The sequence below is a fragment of the Miscanthus floridulus genome, chromosome 1, assembly GCF_019320115.1.
Source record: "Miscanthus floridulus cultivar M001 chromosome 1, ASM1932011v1, whole genome shotgun sequence".
NCBI lineage: Eukaryota > Viridiplantae > Streptophyta > Magnoliopsida > Poales > Poaceae > Miscanthus > Miscanthus floridulus.
Window position 1 is genome coordinate 45,468,035 of NC_089580.1, and position 20,967 is coordinate 45,489,001.

General features: G+C 44.8%; 1 pseudogene; it reads right to left on the reverse strand.

The window, feature by feature from the left end:
• Positions 1-15,828: 15,828 nt before the first annotated feature.
• Positions 15,829-18,859, reverse strand: LOC136482300 (large ribosomal subunit protein mL101 (rPPR4)-like; annotated as a pseudogene).
• Positions 18,860-20,967: the final 2,108 nt, after the last annotated feature.

The window sequence follows — 20,967 nt, forward strand, 5'->3', positions numbered from 1 at the left end:
AGCCAGAGCATATGCCTTGAGTTGACCAACTGGCTGGCCACCGTGTGCATCCGACTACGAGAAATACAACAACATGTGGTTAGAAATGATGCAGAATTGAGCACGGCTAGATTAGAGCAATGGCGGAGACTTACATTTGCCTTTGCATATTTGCTGAGGCTACGGCTGCCCTGATGGTGAGGTACACCTGGCATCTGCAAACGCCTGTCACGGGCCTCCTCATGCTTCTTCTACCAGTCCCCGTCCAACCAGGTGTCCACAATATATTCCCAGCAATCGGGGTGGGTGGCGCACCAGCTTGGAATCGCCTACAGGACATCAAGTAGATGACATATCAGAAGATTAAATTAGGCATACTTAATATTAAAAGAAATGAATATTCATGTTTTGTATTTACCTGTATGTACTGCTCCCTTGTCAGCGTCATCAGTCTTGCCTCCTCTTTGTTGACACGCCTGAGTAGGAACTTGGCGTTGTAGTCTATGTGGGCCTGGATGTGAGACTCGTAGTACAAGTCTGTGACACGCCTTTTACAGGAAGCGTAAGCCACCTGATACGCACTTTCCTCCTGACCCTCCTGGATTCTGAAGAAGTCCTGCATAAAGACACGAGGTATCCATTATTTTATTTCAAGAATGTCCAATGAATGCGAGGAATTGAGGAATGTAGTGCAAGAAAGACTTACCCACAACTCCCTAATCACCCGATCTGCCTTGTTTCTACAGCGGATGCCATTATGATCTGGAGCATCCTGCACGAGGGCATAGTGGTCGAATGTCCAGGCCGGCTCCCAATCCTGATCTCCTTTCCTAACCAGGCCAGGGAAGTGTTCCTTGCACAGAAGTCCCAGGATGCCATTCACATTGCGTGCCGAGGCCGCCTGGTCCACAAGCACCCAGTTCCTGCACAAGTGGTCCACAATAGTTATTAGTTGTTATTATGATTTTTCAACATATCAAATGAAGAACATATAAAGTTACTTACTTATCGCCCTCGGGTGCAATTAGTGGGCGCCTCTCAATAGGTATCGGTCGCTTCGGGAGCTTTGCAGGACCTCGCTGGTAGGGCTTTGACGTACCAGAGGAAGTGGAACCCCCTACCATCGCCGCCTCCTCGTCCTCCGTCGCTAGAATCGCCTCCTCATCCTCTGTCCGTGGACCCCCGTCCCCATCCACCGTGTGCTGAAGGTTGTCATCATGCACAGGGTCACGTGAGGAGTTGCGCCCGTGGTCAGTCAATGGCTCCCGCCTAGGCCTACCTCTTGGCCTCCTCGGCCTCTCTGACACCTCCGCCTCCTCAGCCGCCGCCATGTCCCTCTGGTTGGCGTAAACCGAGGGGCAGGTCCTCCTAGTGGGCCCCATCACCTGCAATTAAAAAGAGTAAACCAGTAAGTACAGATAAACGAGACGTACTTAGTAAGAGATGCAAAATAAAGAAAATGTAATTACAAAATAACATAGTATTACATGTATTTCTAATATTCTTCATGATCGGGATTATCTGGACGATAGGTATCGTCATCACTATCAAGATTGTCCAAATCCTCAACAGCCTCATCCTCATCGTTGTCATTGCCTAGTCGTAGTCCGTCAAGCATTTCCATGTCCTTCGGATCATGCACCTCATTTGCAGCGTCCTCGTCAACAACCCATTCCTCGTCTGCTTCCATTTCGATCTCTCCGGTTAAGTCTATCTCAAGCATCCCTGGTAGCCCCTCTTCTTGTTGATAGAACTCTCTGTCATGCGTGTTTGGGTTCAAGTTGTAATCATCAGGGTTTGGGCGAGGTAATCTACCGTGTGGTGATACCTTGTGCACAATATACCAACCCTGAAGATGTGGGTCGGTTTTGCAAGCATATGGACAATAATAAACTTGTGTGGCTTGTTGAGCCACAATATAGACATCTTCTCCTAGATAGAAGAAATCCTATCGAGTTTCGACTATCCCAAGTTGATGGGACTTTCTTGATACTGCAGGATCAAACCACTGGCATTTGAATATGACAGGATTAAGTGCTTTGGAACCATGGTAGTCGAGCTCGTATATTTCTTCAATTATCCCATAATACTCCTCCTGATCAGTGCCCGGCGTAAATACTCTGGTATTCGTGGTCCTTGGATTGGGACGACTCTGCTCGTACCTTGTTGTGTGGAAGTGATATCCATTCACGTCATAAGCGTTAAATGACAAGACCTTATAGTCAAAGCCATTGGCCACCTGTCATAATTCAGCACTTATAGACACATCTCTTTGGCACTGCAAGTTCAAGAAGGAGAGAAATGAAATCAGGCAACTTGGAACGTCAAACTTAGTAAGAGCTAAGTTGGCTGATACCTTTTTTTGGAACCATGTAATGAAATCAGGCGAACCATGTTGAAGAAGGGTCTCTCGTTCATGGTCAGAAGGTGGCCTTGAATGATGCCAGGATTCATCAAAAAATTCTCTGCACCGACAAGGAACAATGTTGTTGGATGTACAAAAGTTATGGAGTATGTAACAAGTTCGCTGAGAACTTACCCTAGATATGTTTCCACTTCGTCAAGGTTGGTCAACACGTAGAGCATGATCTTGCGCCACTCTTCATAGCTCAAGGTCTTTGTGGTCGCTCCACTTGCTCTCCCACGTGGCCCTTTGAAAAGGCTAAGGGTCGATTCATTTTCGTCCTTGTTGTACCGAGCGGGTGGATTATGCACGCTAGGAAGGTTCTCATTATAGTATGTTGTTGTGAAGTTTGACACCTCCTCATGAATGAATGCCTCAGCAATGGAAGCCTCAATCCTGCCTTTGTTTCCACATTTCTTGCGAATAGTCTTTAGACATCTCTCGATTGGATAGCACCAATGGTTCTGCACGGGCCCCCCCATTCGTGCCTCGGACGGGAGGTGCAAAATCAAATGCTGCATCGACAAGAAAAAGCCAGGTGGAAAGATTTTCTCCAACTTACAGAGCAACAAAGGTGCCGCTTTTTCCAACTCCTCAACCACTTTCACAGATACCTCCTTGGCACAAAGCTGGCGGAAGAAAAAGCTCAACTCTGCCAGCACCTTCCAGACATTCTTAGGGATGTAGCCTCAAACCATCGACGGAACAAGCCGCTCAATCCATATGTGGTAGTCATGACTCTTCATCCCTAAGACTCAGCCAGTCTCTGGGTTCGCTCCCCTCCTCAGATTCGCGGACTCCTCGGTCATGAATAGCCGTTGGAGCCTCGGTATGATTGGAAGGTGCCGTAGGACTTTCATGGGGATCTCAAGCTGCTCCTTCTGGCCATCACCTTTGTCTACCTCCACATACCTAGAGGATTTACACTTTGGACAGTACTTTGCATCCTTGTGATCTTTCCTAAATAGGATGCACCCCTTCGGACAACAATGTATCTGCTCATACGGCATCTTAAGTGCACGAAGGAGTCTCTGTGACTCGTAGAAGCTGCTCGGCAGAATATGACCCTCCGAAAGCAGCCCACCAATAACTGCCAACATACCATCAAAGCAGGCTCGACTCATGTTGTACTGGGACTTCAACCCCATTAGGCGTCCAATGGCATCTAGTTGACAAACCGTTGCCTTCTCGTGTAGGAGCTTCTGTGCCGAAGACAACATTTGGTAGAACGCCTTTCCGGTTGGCTCTAGCTCCTCCTCATCCTTCTTCTCCTCCTCCTCCTCTGTAGGTCTTTCAGCGAACGTTGCTTCGTGAAAGTCACCTAACCATCCTGCTACCCCCGCCATTAGCATCAAACGCCTCCAAGCGTGGTCTCACCACCTCCTCTCTAGTATGATGGGCTTCACCATGGAACACCCACCAGGTATAGTTTGGCGTAAATCCATACTTGCAAAGATGTTCCCCCATGATCTTTCTTGTTTTTCTTTTCCTGTTTCCGCATTCGCTACAGGGATAGAATGTGTGTCTCGCTCCATTAGCTGCCTTGCCAAATGCTTGGTTCAAGAAACCCTCGGTCTTGTCCATCCATTCAGGGGTGATTTCAGCCTGACTTGGGCGGTCCGTGTATATCCACTCACGGTTATCCATCCTCTAGCATATACATGAGTGAGTAATATAACCACCAATTGCATCTGAACGGCGTGCCTACTGTCTAATGGGTGAGGATAGGTCCTAATCCCACCCGCGGATGCATAGATGAGGTTAGTTTACATGCTCTACTCTGATCTGAGACAGAATTTCGGCAACACCTCCTCGCTGTTCTCCCGATACACGTCTTGGAAGGGAGAGTGTGTATCCGGAGAACAAAAGGGTGGTGGTGCCGAAACTCTGTCTCGGATCGAAGCAGAACATGAAAACTACCCCATCTATGCATCCGCGGGCTGTCTAAAAAAGTGGACAATCTGAAACAGATACGGTCTTAGATATGCGAAGATCCGCATACCTCCAACCGTATCTTTTTCAAACGGGAGACGCCTAACTAGGTTACACCGATCTACGACAACGATAAGGAAGAGAGGTTATTCATACCTAGGGTGGCGGTGGAGTCAGGCTAGCGGGGCAGTGGCGAAGTGGCGCTGTGCAGGCAGGACCGCAGCGCCGACGAAGACGATCGGGGTCGCCTACGTACTCTGGGTCCCCTCCGATGGGTCCGGCTCTGCAAAAGAAGAATTATAATACTATAAGTTAAAAATTTCGGCAGTTCCAAAACCTGCAAGAAAAAAGCCGGCACGATGGCCGACAGCATATATACGGCACGAAGGCCGACACATCCACGTACGGCACGAAGGCTCACACATCCACATACGACACGAAGGCCATCAATGACATACAAGGCACGAAGGCCGACAACTAGGGGGGCTTTATACCTTGGGTGGCGGTGGAGTCGGGCGACGCGGTGCTGGGGTCACCTTCGTCTCCAGCGAGGGGCGGGGACGACGGCGGGGACGAACGGCGAGGGGCATGGCCGGCGGCCGAGGCTCCTCCTCCTCCCTTCTCCTTCCTCCTCCCTTCTAATTCTCCTCCCTTCTCCTTCTTCCTTCTCCCTTCTCCTCTCCTCCACCTCCCTTCTCTCCTCTGCTCCCCTGCTCCTCCTCTCCTCCACTCCGGCGGGTCAGGGGCGGGGGGCAGCCGGGCAGGGCACCACCGGTGGCGGAGCGGGGCCAGGGCGGGGCCGGCTGCGGCGGCCGAGCGGCGCCGGGGCGGGGCCGGCTGGCTGCGGCGGCGGAGCGGGGCCGGGTCGGGGTCGGGGCTACGGCGGAGATGTCTGGGTTTTAGGCATCGTACGTCATAACTTGCTCGGAAACTTCTAAATTTTTTACCACAACCTCTACATGCGATGACACGACACCTCGATAAGTTTCGTGATTTTCGGACTTCGTTTGTATTTTATATAATTAAAAAACACTTTTTTAACAAGTTGGTGGTCATGTTTCGTGAAACAGATGTTCGAAATTTCACGAATGTCCCTGCACACGGCCTCAAAATGCACTCAAAAACATGAATACCGTTTTTTGAATCGCTAAATTCTAATATTTCATGCACCTGCAGTTCAAATTTACTTTTTCGAGAAAAATTCAAGTAAACATAAAAAATTAAAAAAATATACCAAAAAGTCATAGAAAAGTTCCAAATTGGAACATGTGCTTTAAGGTACTGTATAAATGCCACAAAAAAAATTTGAAAACAAAAATAAAAAAAAATTAAAAATACTTTGCTGAGTGTCGCAATTGGCACTCGGCAAAGGAACCTCTTTGCCGAGTGCCAGGCTTGCAGCACTCGGCAAAGACAGCACGTTTGCCGAGTGCTAACGGCCAGCACTCGGCAAAGGATGACAGAGGGGCCACCGGCGTCGCCTGAGGTATTTTGCCGAGGGTTATTCTTTGCCGAGTGCCTGACACTCGGCAAAGAGGACGTTTGCCGAGTGTCACTCTTTGCCGAGTGTTTGACACTCGGCAAAAATGTCCTTTGCCGAGTGCGACACTCGACAAACTGTCTCTTTGCCGAGTGCCCGTGTTTCGATACTCGGCAAAGCTCCGAGCACTCGGCAAAGAGCGTGTTTCCCGTAGTGTCGTGGCCGGATTTTGTCACTTATCTAAAGCAAAAGAGGCAAGAGTTTACCGTTGCTGACCTTATTGGATCTTCGGATGTTGAGAAGTCAAGGACAAAAGACACTCGTGGCGCAGGAGAAGAGTCGGATCCATTAGATGTTTTGCTATTTGACAGATCTTTATTGCCCTCCTTTTTTTTCTAATAACATGCATATTAGCATTTGGTTGACCAAATTATTGTGGACGAAGTAGATGGGCTCCGTTAATATACAGTTGACATATACATGCTCCAACTGTTATGTTGAGAATTCCACAAGACTGAAGCCTAATGATTGTACGTACTCTGAAATTTGTGCCCCATCCTCAAATAAAGACAGAAGGAAATTAAAAAGCACACCTGAATGCATGTATCAGTTGGGTTGATTGGTCACGCAATTGAACGAAGACTTATTGCTGCTAAGCTTACCTCAGCTGCTCAACATATACATTGCATAAATATCATTAGTTAAGGATAATGAGAGACGTCCAGATAGATATAGATCCCTCTCGCTCTCGGTGTCTGTTAGTATCACACTTTATACTTTCTAGTAAGAAGAAACGCTAGCTAGCTCTGCCGCATACTGAATGAAAAAGAAAGCAAGCAATTCCTTATAATAAAGTAGTCATCTCTTCTGGTGACAACAATCTCCACCACCTGACCTAAGTAATGACCAGCAAATAAAAGTAGCGTTGTTTCTGTTTACATACACAGACACACACCCAAAAAAAGGTATCTCCGTCCTGAACATACATATACATACCAGTAGATATAATATATGGTTATTAGAAGTGAAGGAAGAGAAATCTATACACAACTGAAAGAGAGGCGTGTGGGCAGAGGGGACGACACGCCATTGTCATGTGGGAACGACCATGGAAAGCGAGACAACACCAACCAACCAGAACCAGAATCAGCAGGCGGATCATCATATCATAGCAATCAAATATGCAAAGCATGGCCAAGAGAGAGCTAGAGCGAGCACTGTATGTACCAGCAAAACCAAACGAAAGCATGCAGGCCACATGCGTGTGATGAGGTATAGCTCACCTCACCTCTTCTTCTCCGGCTCGGCCTTCTTCCCCCAGCCACTACTCCACAAGCAAGTCAACAAGACACTAGGTAGCTAGCCGGCAATAGTATTATACTGGTAGTAAGCGATCCATCATCCATCCATCCATCGATCAAGTGAAGAAAGATCAGGAGAAGGATGTCGGACTGGGGCCCCGTGGTGATCGGGCTGGTGCTGTTCGTGCTCCTCTCGCCGGGGCTGCTCGTCCAGCTCCCCGGCCGCCACCACTTCGTGGAGTTCGGCAACCTGCAGACCAGCGCCGTCTCCATCCTCGTCCACTCCATCATCTACTTCGCGCTCATCACCCTCTTCGTCATCGTCATCGGAGTGCACATCACCACCGGCAACTAGCTACCTATAATATATCTCGATCACCACCACCTTGTTGTAGATTCAATCATATCGTCTTTTCATTAATTTCCTCCTCTTCTTCATTCGCTTCTTTCTTTTAATGCATGCATCTGTATTACTACATCATATATACATGCCTTCCTACTTCTGACTCCTCTCTGTCCTTCATCACCATACTAGAGTGTCGTGTATGTAGTAAGGTGGATATGTAAAGGATTTTTTTTTTTTGCCCCACCCCTTGCAAATAAAAGGATCGGACCAACTCTTTCTTTGTTCAGGTACTTTTTTTTACTTGCCCTCTCCAAGCTTCTATAATTTCTCTCGTACAACTACACTACGCCAGATTCGCACAATAGGAATAGGAGCATTTTTACTGTAGGGGCGGCTGGGGTTGAGGGCGCCCCTACAGTAGGCGTCCTCGGGCCCCAGCAGCCCAGCCGCCCCTACAGATGACACTGTAGGGGCGGCTGGTAATCTGAGCCGCCCCTACAGTTGGGGTTGATCTGTAGGGGTGGCTCAATCACCAGCCGCCCCTGCAGTGACCATTTATAGAGGCGGCTGCCACCAGCCGCTCCTGCTGTTCGACTGTAGGGGCGGCTGAATCACCAGCCGCCTCTACTGATGGCGCACGAATAAATAGCAGCCACCCCTTCTTTTATCTTGGGACACACTCTTCTATTAAAAAAAAGGTTGGGAGACCTTTGGCTCCTCCTAAAAATTGCTCTACTAAGGGGGGAGGTTTTGATCTCAAATCCTTTGGTGGAGAGGCTCTAAAAGGTAAGGAAATGCTTCTCCAACTCTTTATTTGAAGTTTAATTCGTTGGTTAGTGAGTAATTTGATTTTTGGTTTTCTCTCTCTTCCATGGAGCTAGAGCTAGTTATGAGTGAAATTGGACCCTAATTTTCACTATACTAGGGTAAATTAGGTAGAGAAGTAAGATTGCAACATTTGTTAGTACATCTTTGTTGATTTTAGTGTAGTATTAGTGAAGTTTGATGCATGTGTCATGAAACCCTATATCTAGATCTAGGATTTTGTTTTTTTATTCTTTTTCAATTTTTTCTTTATGTGATTAGGGTTTGCATGTAGGTGAACGTGTAAGATTTTAATTGTTGCTTAATGTGTAAAATATCCTCTACCATGGCTACTAATTATCATTTAATATTTATTTTGATTCCTTTCTATAATGTGTGTTTTTAATTAGTTATGGATAAATATGCCATTAATTAATTATCCTCTACCATGAAATTAAAATGGAGTTTGTATGAAAGGTAGTAGATGAAATATTAAATGTTGCTAATTGTTTTCTTTGAAATTGTTTATTTGAACCAATTAATTTATATTTTAAAATATTTATGCATTAATAGTCAATTAATTAACTATCCTCTACTACCATGGTGCGTGTCTCAGGTATATACAATTATTCTTGAGTAATATTCTTTCTTTGGTTGTTTTGTTTCTATAAGATGGACTACAGGAACTCTTAGATGTATGGTTTGTTAAGACACGACGCCCTTTTCCGTGATGAGGTGGACAAATTCATCAAAGCCGTAGAGAAGCATGCAGCGACGTTGAAAGAGAATAATGACACGATTATTTGTCCCTGCAAAGATTGCAAGAACCTTATTGCATTTCGAGATGTGAGTACCATCAAAGAACATCTGATTAGGAGAGGATTTGTTCCGGACTACACAGTGTGGATTCATCATGGTGAAACAGTGGTTGTTGATGACAGCAACGATGATCTAGCTAATGAAGCTGAAACCCAAGCATACTTGTCCCGATTCATAGACGATCTTGAGCAACAAATGGATCGTGACTATGGCAATCAATAAGGTGGTGGCTTTGGCAATGAACAAGGTGGTGATGATGCTGGTGATGCCAGCAATGATGGCGAAGCACGTGAGGGGGATGCAGATGATGGTGACAACTTGGACGAAATACTTGGGGCCTTTGGACCAGAAATATTAGAAAAGAGCAAGAGAGGTCTAGAAAATCTTGAGAGGGTGACAAAAGCATCGAAGAAGACTGTGTATGACGCTGAGAAGGGCTGTCCGACATACTTCACACTGCTACGTTTTGTGCTTGAGCTACTCATCCTAAAGGCTAAGTACGGCTGGTCAGTCTACAGTTTCGATGATCTGTTGTGCCTCATGTCACGGTTGCTCCCACGGCCGAACACAATTCTCGCCAACACATACCAAGCGAAGAAGGTTATAAGTCCACTCACATTGGGGGTTGAAAAAAATCCATGCATGCCCCAACCACTGTATCCTTTTTCGGTGTGGCACATCGTTCGAGACTTTAGATACATGTCCTAGGTGTGGGGCTAGTCGATACAAGAACAATGACCTTCAAAGTGGGGTGGAAGCCTCCACAGGAAAGAGGAAGAAGGGTGGGAAGAAGGTGGTGCAAGAATCTCAGCCCCTAGAGGAAACTCCATTAGGCAATGATGCAAATAAGAGAAGAATTCCTACCCTGGTTATATGGTACTTGCCAGTGACCGACCGCTTGAGGCGTATGTTCCTAAACCCTAAGGAAGCCGCACAGATGACATGGTGGGATGATGAGCGCAAGGTGGATGATGATACGATCACACACCCGGCCGATTGTAGCCAGTGGCAAGCGTTCGATGCCAAGTACAAAGCAGAATTCAGTGATGACCCACGGAATGTACGGTTCGGCTTGAGCACTGATGGAATGAATCCTTTCAATGAGAGGATGACCGACCACAGCACATGGCCAGTCATCTTGACCATGTACAACCTCCCAACGTATTTGTGTCAGAAGAGGAAGTACCTTCTCCTCACCATTCTTATCTCTGGCCCCAAACAACCAGGCATTGATATAGACGTGTTCTTGGAGCCTCAGATGCAAGAAATGGAGAGGCTATGGAGGTATGGGGAGCCGATGTACGATGCATTCCGACGGGAGGACTTCATATGCAAAGCAATAATATTTGTTATTACCAATGATTACCCCATGCTGTTTGCCCTGTCTGGACAGTTCAAAGGCAAGACTAGATGCTTAGTCTGTTTGGATGGTACTAAATGGGTATTCCTAGATGGATCTAGGAAGATAATTTACATAAGGAACTAGCGCTTCTTAAAGGCAGGTCACAAGTACCACGACAAATTGTACCTAAGATACTATGGCAACATCCTGGAGGATGAACCCTCTCTAGAGAGATGTCGTAATGGAGAACATGTGTTCAGAATGGTCCAAAACATACATGTAGTCTATGGAAAGAAGAATCCGGATGGAACGATCAGAGATAGAAGCACACCTCCCATCGATCAGGATGGTCTCAGATCATGGAAAGACATGGTGCAACTGAACGTGATGCGGGAGCTTTGGCCGGTACAGCAGGATAATGGCAAGTACAGTCTTCCCGTGGCTAGCTTCAACCTAACCCTAGAGGAGAGGAGAGCTATATGCAATTTCCTTAGGGGGGTCAGAGTGCCGACTGGGTTTTCAGCGAACCCAAAGAAGCTAGTGTCGATGAAGGACCTATCATTAACATACTGCAAGGCTCACGACTGTCATGTGATGCTGACAGTGTTCCTACCAATTGCAATCAGGGCTATAAAGCCAGAGTTCCTAAAGATGGCCATCACCCGCATGTGCTACTTCTTTTCGAAGATCTCACAGAAGACGATTCGCAGGCAAGAGCTGAGTGACCTATATGAATTCATGGTGGAGACCCAGAACCAGCTAGAGATGGGTTTACCTCCTGCTTTTTTTTGATATAATGGTACATCTCATGATTCACCTGGTTCATCAGATCGAGGCGCTGGGCCCTAGCTTCTTGCATGAAATGTGGTCCTACAAGCGGTTCATGTCGGTTCTAAGCCGATACGTGCATAACTGAACACATCCAGAGGGCTCCATGATAGAGGGTTACAATTCCGAAGAAGTCATCGAGTGCTGCCAAGAGTGGCTAAAAGTACAGAGAGGGTTGGTAATCCCGATTCTCGTCACAAGGGAAGGCTAGCTGGGAAGGGCACAAGTGGTAGGAAAGTGTTCCTCGACAATGATTATAGAGAGGTGAGTCGGACGCATTACAGTGTCTTGCAGAGTATGGCAGTGATGCAACCGTACATTGATGAACACATGGCTATCATTATGGCCGAGAGGAATGGCCGTTCAGATGATTAGGTCATGAAACAGCATAAGCAACGCCTGACATCATGGTTGAAGGACCAGAACATACAGCCTGGAGAAACCATAGATTCTATTACCATCAGTCGGTTGGCGGCCGGGCCATCGAAACAGGTGACGTCTTGGAATGCTTATGACATCAATGGGTACACATAATATACCGACATAAAGGACAGGAAATCTGTGAATCAGAACAGCGGTGTCCAAATAGAGGCTCTCGACAGAGTGGGATGAAAGGTCCTGTACTTTGGCATAATTGAAGATATATGAGAACTTTACTATGGAAGGGATATAAAGGTGGTCCTGTTTCGATGCCGCTGGACCAAGCAACATCAATTCAATGAGATCGGACAGAGAGTCGTCGACCTCCAGAATGTAGGCTACCAGGATGACCCTTGGGTGCTCGCTGAATGTGTCGCGCAAATCTTCTATATGCCCGACCCGCAAAGTAACCTCCCTCCAAAGAAGAAGACAAAGCACGTGGTGGCCTCTAGGAAACAACATATCATCGGAGTTGATGGCGTGAACGATGTTGAAGCTTACAATAAGTGCGATGAGATGCCGCTATTCACAGACTTTTGTAAGAAGATCGAGGCTGTGGAAAAGAACCTGCCCAAACATGTATTGCCATGGGAACGAAAAGGTGTCAAGGGGAAAGTTGTCACGGTGGGCTAGCTAGTTTATGTAAGTGTGTCAGTATTCGTAAGACTACATTCATGTATGTGTGTGTGAGACTACATTTATGTATGTGTGTGTGAGACTACATTCATGTATGTGTGTGTGAGACTACATTCATGTATGTGAGACTACATTTATGTATGTGTGTTTGAAACTATATTTATGTGTGTGTGTGTGTGTGTTTGAGACTACATTCACGTATGTTTGTGTGAACAATGTGTACTAAGAATTTATCAAATTATGAAATTACCAAAATAAAAGTTGTAGATTTCCATGAGTTATTCAACTTTGGTATTCATTACTTTTTTCAGTTGAAATGATTTGGGGGTCCAAATTATGGTTTCAACTTGTCTTTTTTCAAATTTTAAAATTTGAAAGGTTCAAATTTAGTCAAATGACAAGATAACCAAAATAAAAGTTGCAGATCTTGATGAGTTGAACAAATTTTGTATTCATCACTTTTACATCTGAAATCATTTAGGGTTTGAAAATTTGGTTTGAACTTGTCAAATTTCAAATTTTAAAATGTGAAAAACATTGTCACATCCAAGTTTGATCAAACTTAAATGCTGAAGCATGATTTTAGAAATTTTTAGAAAAAAAACCATCACATTTGGAGTTAGTATGAGGGAGAACAACTAGTTATAAAGTTTACCCACAGATTAAAAAGAGAAATTACACTGTTCTAGATGATCCTTATATTATCATAGTGAACAGTGTGATTTCTTTTTTTAATCTGTGGGTCAACTTTGTAACTAGTTTTTCTTCCTCATACTAACTCCAAATCTGATGATTTTTTTCCTAAAATTTTCTAAAATCATTCTCTATCAATTTATTTTGTTGGTTTTGTCAATATATACATATGAAAAGTTTGAGCAATTTAAATTTTGAATTTAAAAAAAATGCAACTTCAGACAAGATTTTGGTACCCCAAATGATTTCAACTGAAAAACTGATAAATACCAAAGTTGAATAACTCATCAGGATCTATAACTTTTGTATTGGTCATTTCTTCATATGATAAAGTGGTAATGACATTATTCACAAATGTGACACATCTCTCATAAGGTTTTATAAACTATATGAGACATGTGTAAGATTAGTGAAAATGTGTGCTAAGAATTTGTCAAATGAAGAAATGACCAAAATAAAAGTTGTAGATATTCATGAGTTGAACAACTTTGGTATTCATCACTTTTTATGTTGAAATCAATTTGAGTCTCAAATTTTGGTTCGAACTTGTCGTTTTTCAAAATTTTAAATTTGAAAGGTTCAAATTTTGTCAAATGACAAGATGACTAAAATAAAAGTTGTAGATATTAATGAGTTGAACAACTTTGGTATTCATCACTTTTTATGTTGAAATCATTTTGGGTCTCAAATTTTGGTTCGAACTTGTCGTTTTTCAAAATTTCAAATTTGAAAGGTTCAAATTTTGTCAAATGACAAGATGACTAAAATAAAAGTTGTAGATATTAATGAGTTGAACAACTTTGGTATTCCTCACTTTTTATGTTGAAATCATTTTGGGTCTCAAATTTTGATTCAAACTTATCATTTTTTAAACTTTCAAATTTGAAAGGTTCAAATTTTGTCAAATGACGAGATGACCAAAATAAAAGTTGTAGATCTTCATGACCTCTACAACTTTTATGTTTATCAAATTTTCATTTGAGATCATTTGGTGTCTCAAAATTATTTTAGTAGTTGTGAATAATTAATTTTGATTTGGAATTTTGAAAAAAAAAATTCAACTGTAGGGGCGGCTTATAACCTCAGCCGCCCCTACAGCGGCTCTGCAGTATTTTGAAAAAAAAAATCAACTGTAGGGGCGGCTTATAACCTCAGCCGCCCCTACAGCGGCTCTGAGGTATTTACATGTACCGCCGGCGCCGAAATCATACACTTTGGGCGAAAACATACATTGGACCGTCAGGCTGCCCAATTTCGCCGCCGGTGCCGCTGCACCACCGCACCTGCACCGCCTCCTCCACCGTCTCCCTGACCCCAACCGCCGCCCCCACCCCATCCACCGCCGTTCCCCAGGCCGCGACGGCGGCTAGGGTTTGGGAGCGCTCGCATGCGGCCGGCTGCGCCCTCTCGGACCTCGACGTCGACCTCGTCCTTGCCACGCCGTGCTGCAGCTGCTCCCCGTGGGCTTCCGTGTCGTTGTCCTCGACAGCCTCACCAACTCCTCCGAGCTCGTCATCCGCCGCCTGCGCTCGCTCGCAGGGGCGGCCGCCTTCTCATCGGTACTCTTCTTCTGCCCTTTCTAGGGTTCTTGATTCTTGCATCTCTTCTTGGATCCAGAGTATTTGGGAGATTTGGGGTGATGGACGCCATGAGTGATCGAAGCTGCTCCTCTGGCACCACTTCGGCGGGGTGGTGGAGTCCCTAGAGAGCTGCTTCTGTGACGGAGACTACGACGCGTGCCTGGGGCTCGGGGAGTATTTGCGTCTCTTCTTGATCAATTAGTTTTTCCTGAGATGGCTATTATCTTGGACACACAAAATGATTCCATGTAGTGGTTATCACTCCAGACTTTGAATATGGCAATGTGGTTTCAAATCCCAGTGGAACCTACTTTTCTTAACATAGAAAGAGAATTTGTGATATGCCACTCAAAAGATCCAGTCTTTGGAAAATCCAATCAGCCTATCCTGGTTCACTTTAATGCCATTCAGAAAGTTATCATCTGTTTCAGTACTTAACTATTGCATGCTTAATGAGCTTGGAATAGAGAACGTAGTAGGGATCATCACGAGGTAGATAGGAAAGGATTTGGGACCTTCCATCCTACAGACAGGATTAAGATGGAGATAGGAGTTGTGCACAAGCACAATCAGTGGTGGATCCAGAAATCGAGCAAGAGGGAGGCTAAATAATTTAAGGCTATAGATCAGCAACTATGTCATCAATATTAGGCTCAATCTATGTTCTTTTTTTACTCAACTTGACTCTCTCTCATTCCAGCACCATTTTTACCATATCTTTCTTATTAAAATACTCAACTTGAGCTGCAGCTGTTTAGAATTTTACTTTACATTTAGTAGAGCTGCCAAATTGGCAAAGTTTGGATGGTGTCGGTGCCTTCGTTGGTCAATGTTTGAACATGTATCACTTAAGCATTGCAGAATTTATACAACTGGCTCCAATAATGTGACCTACTCCATATTTGTTATTGCCGTTGACAAAATCTTGGCTGGTTAATGAATTTGGTAGCTTGGTTTATCTGTGACAGAACCAAAGGGGTTGGTAGATATATAAATGGCATGTCCTTGCTTTTGAGGACTTGGTTCATGCATTCAGGGTGATAATATCTGTAGTCTTTTCCTCAATCTAGTTTTTTCAAAGTAATAATCAAATAAACATCACACAAATGTGTCGTTTCATTTCTAAAAAACTTATTCACTTTGAATGCAAAGAAAAATATATAGAAGCCTTACCATCCTGCAGCCGAACCTGCTGCTCCATTGTCTGCTATGGAACTGGGCGGCAAAAGGATGGGGCGTGGGGGGGGGAGGCTGCAAGGTTGAAAAACAGAAGGTTATTGGCCCTTTGCTTCTATTTTTCCAACCATGACACATCTTCTCATTTTATATAGATGGGGGTTCCTTGACCATTAAGGCCCTGTTTATGCAGGGCAAGTTCGGAGCTCCATCTCTGATGTGAAGTTTGTATGCTAAAATCAAGAATCTTGAGACTACCTTTTGTCTAGAATAGAAAGAAAACAGCTTAACCAAACAACCAAAGTATACCCACAGCTCTAGATCCATAAATTTCCAGAGCTAGGAATACCCAGCTCCAAGAAATCCACAAATTTCCAGGAGCTAGAATTCTGCCAAACAATGCTGAAGGAAATTATAAATGGGGTTTTACAGATATGATCTGACTTTCCAAACTGAAGAATGATGAACTTTCTAAATAAACAATGACTTGGTTTGGATGACAAGCTGGCAATGGCAGGGGCAGCCTCCTGGTAGCAGCGCGGGGGCTGGTGGCGACTGTAGGGAATTAGAATGAAGATAAATATGTATCTCATCGACCGTCGCCCAACCTCTTGAGTAGCTTCCCAATGTCGTAGCAGATCTCAATCTTATCGTTTTTTATCTGTTGATGGAGTGAATAGCTTTTCTTACCGGCTGCCAAGTATGTGCGCAAGAGGGACTCATATGCTTTCCCGTCAATGCACCCCAGCGTCCTCAGGCAGTTGCAGAACCTCTCGGCGCTGTCAGCATCCTTGTGTTCTTTGAAATACTTCTGGAACTTGTAGATCCTGTCCTGATCGAGCTTCCCTGCTTTCTTAGGGAGTTTGGTCATGTTCTCTACCCAGTTCAGTGCTGAGTTCATGTCCCCCTTGCCCATGTAGTGATCAAGAAACAACTCACATGTTTTGGAGTCAAAGTCCGCACCTTTTTCCTTGACCTTCTCCCTCAACGTTACTGCTTCTTCGCTCATGCCAAGCTTCAGATGGCCACGAATCATCATATTTGTCAGTCTTACATCATAAGTTTGATAATTAGATTCCCACTCCATATAAATATGCTTCATGCGGTCAATATCATTGAGCTTGTAAAGAGCATGAAGCATGCCAAGGTAGCTTATGTTGGTTACCATGGAGAATTTGGCCTTTATCCCATCCCATACCCTATTGACCTCGCTCAAATTGCCTAGTGAAGCATATAGGCTCATAAGGAAATCAAAAGGTTGCCTGCCATCATCAGCACCAATAAGCCCCTCGAGTTTCTTCAGAGCAGATTCTGCTTTTTCAACCTGTCCGGCATTTACATAGATAGAAGCAAGTGTGCTATATGCAGACCACCCAAGAGTCACATCTTTTTCTACCATTTCTTTAAGAAGTTCTTCAATGGCATCTATCTTGTTCGATGCTGCATAGCTGGTCATCAAAATGCAGCATGTGAGGTTATCCGGTTTAACATTCTTCACTTTCATCTCCTCAAAGAGACTATCAACCTTCCTATGCTGGTCTAACTTCATGTAAAGGGACATCAGATTATTGATGGGTAGCGTACCGGACCAGATGCCTAAGTTTATCCATCTGGCAGTAGAGATTTGTTGCTTTCTCTTCCATTTTTGCTGAGCAATAACAACTAAGAAGGGCGCCATAAGTTCGATTATTCTTGGCTAGATCAGGGAGGTTAGCAAAATAATTCTCAGCTGCCTCAAGGCCACGCACTTTATAGATGAGATCCAGATGTATTGCATGGTTAGTGATTGACATGTTCATACCCCTTGCATTGACCATCCAATCCATCACCTGCATGAAAACGATGGCACATTATAGATCAAGTAATACCAACCATAACTTAAGCATCAATAGCAGATGTACAAAGAAGAGCAATTGCATATTTGCTACTACTCTAACTCTCTAACTTGCATTTGACAGTCAATGTTATCGAATTATCTGATGAATCCTAGTCTCTAAGGCACTGACCAAATGATTAGTTGCGATTAGTTGTCAATCAGCTCGATTAGTTGAGCCTAGTCATCCTGCATATACCAGGACTGATATGATATATAGTATATAGTATAAAGCAAGCTGCAATAGTACAAAAACACCAGAGCAGTAGATTCTTGAGAGATTTAATGGCTAGTAGAGCTAGAGCTGCAGCAGCAGTAGAGCAAGAGGCAAAGAGCAGCAACAGAGCTAGAAAAGGCAGGGTTGCAGATCAGAAATTAAAGTAGAGCAGATGTAGCAAGAAGATGGAGGATTGGAGGACAGAAGCTTCATCTTCAGGAAGGAAGAAGGGACCCAGTGGCAGAATCTGGTGGCGCTTGGCTGCTGCAGTGGTTGAGGGATGGGAACCCGTGGTGCTTGAGGAAAGGTGCTTGGCAAAGGCAGGGACTGGAGCTGGTGGAAGCCTCCTGGTAGCAGCGTGGGGGCTGGTGGCGACTGTAGGGAATGTTGCCACCCTCTTGGGCTGCTGGCTGGTCGTGTGGGCTTTGCCACCCATAACAGTCAGATAAGAGTTACCAAACAGAAAGCAAAGCACACCTTATGATTATTTGCAGAACAAGCTTCAGGAGTAAAGCATGATCTTCTTTTTTAAGAAAGATACTCAAGCCTGGAAAACTAATACCCATATGCAGACACATAAGGAAGCTTATGCTTGTTATTGTAGAATTGAAGAACCAAAGCCACAAATATCTAATGTAGAACTGTTAATAAATGCTCAAAACATTGCAAAAGTAATCCATGTATCAAACTGCGTATATATTCAAAATCTTTGTTGACTGTTCATGAGACAAAGCAACTGTGACTCTGAGTAGCAACCAAATTGCAGATTATAATGTAAACATTTATCTAACACGTCTCCATATTAAAAAATTCTGGAAAAGGTAAGTACAACTGTACAAGTGAAGAACCTGCAACATGGCCAGCTGAGCTGATAGTGTAGTTGCTTCTGACTGGAGAGTCTGTACTTTCCTTTCAAGCTCTGCAATGTAGCGCATCTTTCTTTCCTTTGACCTAGCAGCTGACTGGCGGTTTGCCAAAATCCTAAAATATGCCATGAAAGTAATTACTTGGTCACTGGAGCAAGTGATCTAATTACAACTGTACAAGTTTGTTACAGATTACAGCTGACAAAATGTTACTGCCCCCACTCCAAATGGTACACAAATTTTTCTTAGTGCTTTCAACACTAGAGCAAATCAATATTTGCCAATTATTTGCTAGATCATTCAACAGAGTGCTTTCAACTACTACTACTACAAGTACTACTACTACTAGTACTACTACTAGTACTAGTACTACTACTTGTACTACTACTTCTACCGTACTACTACTTATACTACTTTTTTTTCTTGCATCTCTTAGAACAAGGCACGAAATGTCGTGAACATCAAAGAGTGCATCCCGATGCCCCGTGAATGATGAGCAGCTATCCCATGGAGAGCAAGAACTAGATGACCAGCTTACTTAGGAGCAGTTCGATAACGAGTTAGAAAAAGGTCTAGAAGTGATGCTTACTCAGGAGGACCTTGTCGATGATGAGGATCCAGTGGGGGAGCCTAGGAAAGAGAAGGTGGAGAGGATGCCCAATGCGAAGAAGGGGATGATGATGACAACACCTCATCAGGGGGATATGTAAGTCCCAAGGATCCTTTCCCACGAGAACCCAGACGAAGGCCAACGGAGGACGAGTTGGACAAGGATTTTGATCCGAACGACGAGGTACGGATAAAGCCTTAGTAGCTTGTAAATTTGGCTAATGCTATGGCTTTATGTTACCTCTGCTAACACTTTTGACCTGCCGGATACACAGGTCATCCCTACTCAACCTCTGAAAAGACGACGTCGGCCTCCGGCTCGTCTTGCTGGACAATACGTAGCGGGGCAAAGGAGATCAGAGGAAGGAGCCACAGATACTCACAATGAGGCCTCCGCTCCACAACCTCAGGACACAACCACGACTAAGACTACCCAGCCAAAGAGGAAACAAGGGGGATTAGAAAGCCAAACCAATATCACGACAAGGCATGCTATGTGATAACGGAGGTCGGGCCAGATGGGCAGATCCTTGAGCCATATACATACATGGCGAAATTCCGTAATCACATCGGGTTTGTAGTTAGAGATAAGTTGAACCCAGCTATCCGTGGCTGGAATCTTGTACCTATGAGCCAAAAGATAGACCTATGGGAGAAGCTGAAGCAGAACTTTAGGTTTCCGGAGGGAACGCACGAGTTGGTACAAGAAAATGCTTTTAAGATAATGGGGCAGAGCTTCTGATGTTGGCGGTCGGATCTGAACAAGAACTTTATCCAACAGAAGTTAACTCCTTTCCACGAGTATGGCAACATAACTCCTAGTCAATGGGAGGAGCTCGTGGCTGAGAAGACTTCAGAGGCATCATTGGCCCTCAGTGCCCGTAACAGCGAGCAGGCGAAGAAGAACCAACACTACCCTCATCTAGGCCCCGGTGGCTACGCTGGCAAGCAAGAGATCTTTAGGAAGATGGACACAGAGGCCGAAGCTGTCGGGAATACGGAAGTGCCAAAGTTGAAGCCACGCCTCAAACAGTGGATATACGCGAGGAGTGTGGATTCATCCGGTAGTAGCCTCAAGTTTGCTAAGCCGGAGACCGGAGAGGTAGTATCAAAGATACTGAAACTTGCTGATGACAAGGAGAAGGGCGCATTCAACCCTTCTAGAGAGAGGGACGAGCTTACCGTTGCCTTGGGAAACCCCGAGCACACAGGACGCACCAGGGGGCTAGGGAAGAGGATGTCCTGGAAGCACGGATTCATAGAGGAGAGGCACATGTACAAGAAACATGGTAGAAACCGAGAGTCTAATCTTGAGCGCCAACAAGCATAGCTGATACATGAACAACAAGTGTCTCATGAACAGCAATTGCCTCGTGAACAGCCGATACGTGAAGAACAAGTGGCCCCTGGAGCAGGTGATGCACAAGTTGACAAGGATGTTCCCGAATGGGAAGCTCGAAACAAAATCCCAATCAAGATAAGGCCATCGTATGTGGGCATTAATGACGTCTCGTCGGTACACAAGTGGATGGCCCATGACCAGTTCAAGCCTAAGAACCAAGTAAAAGAATTCAGAGCACCGGCTTCTGAGGAGGGCACCACTAGCAAACTGCACAAAGGGTTTAACAAGTATCCAGCTGTTGATAACCTCAAATGGTCAAA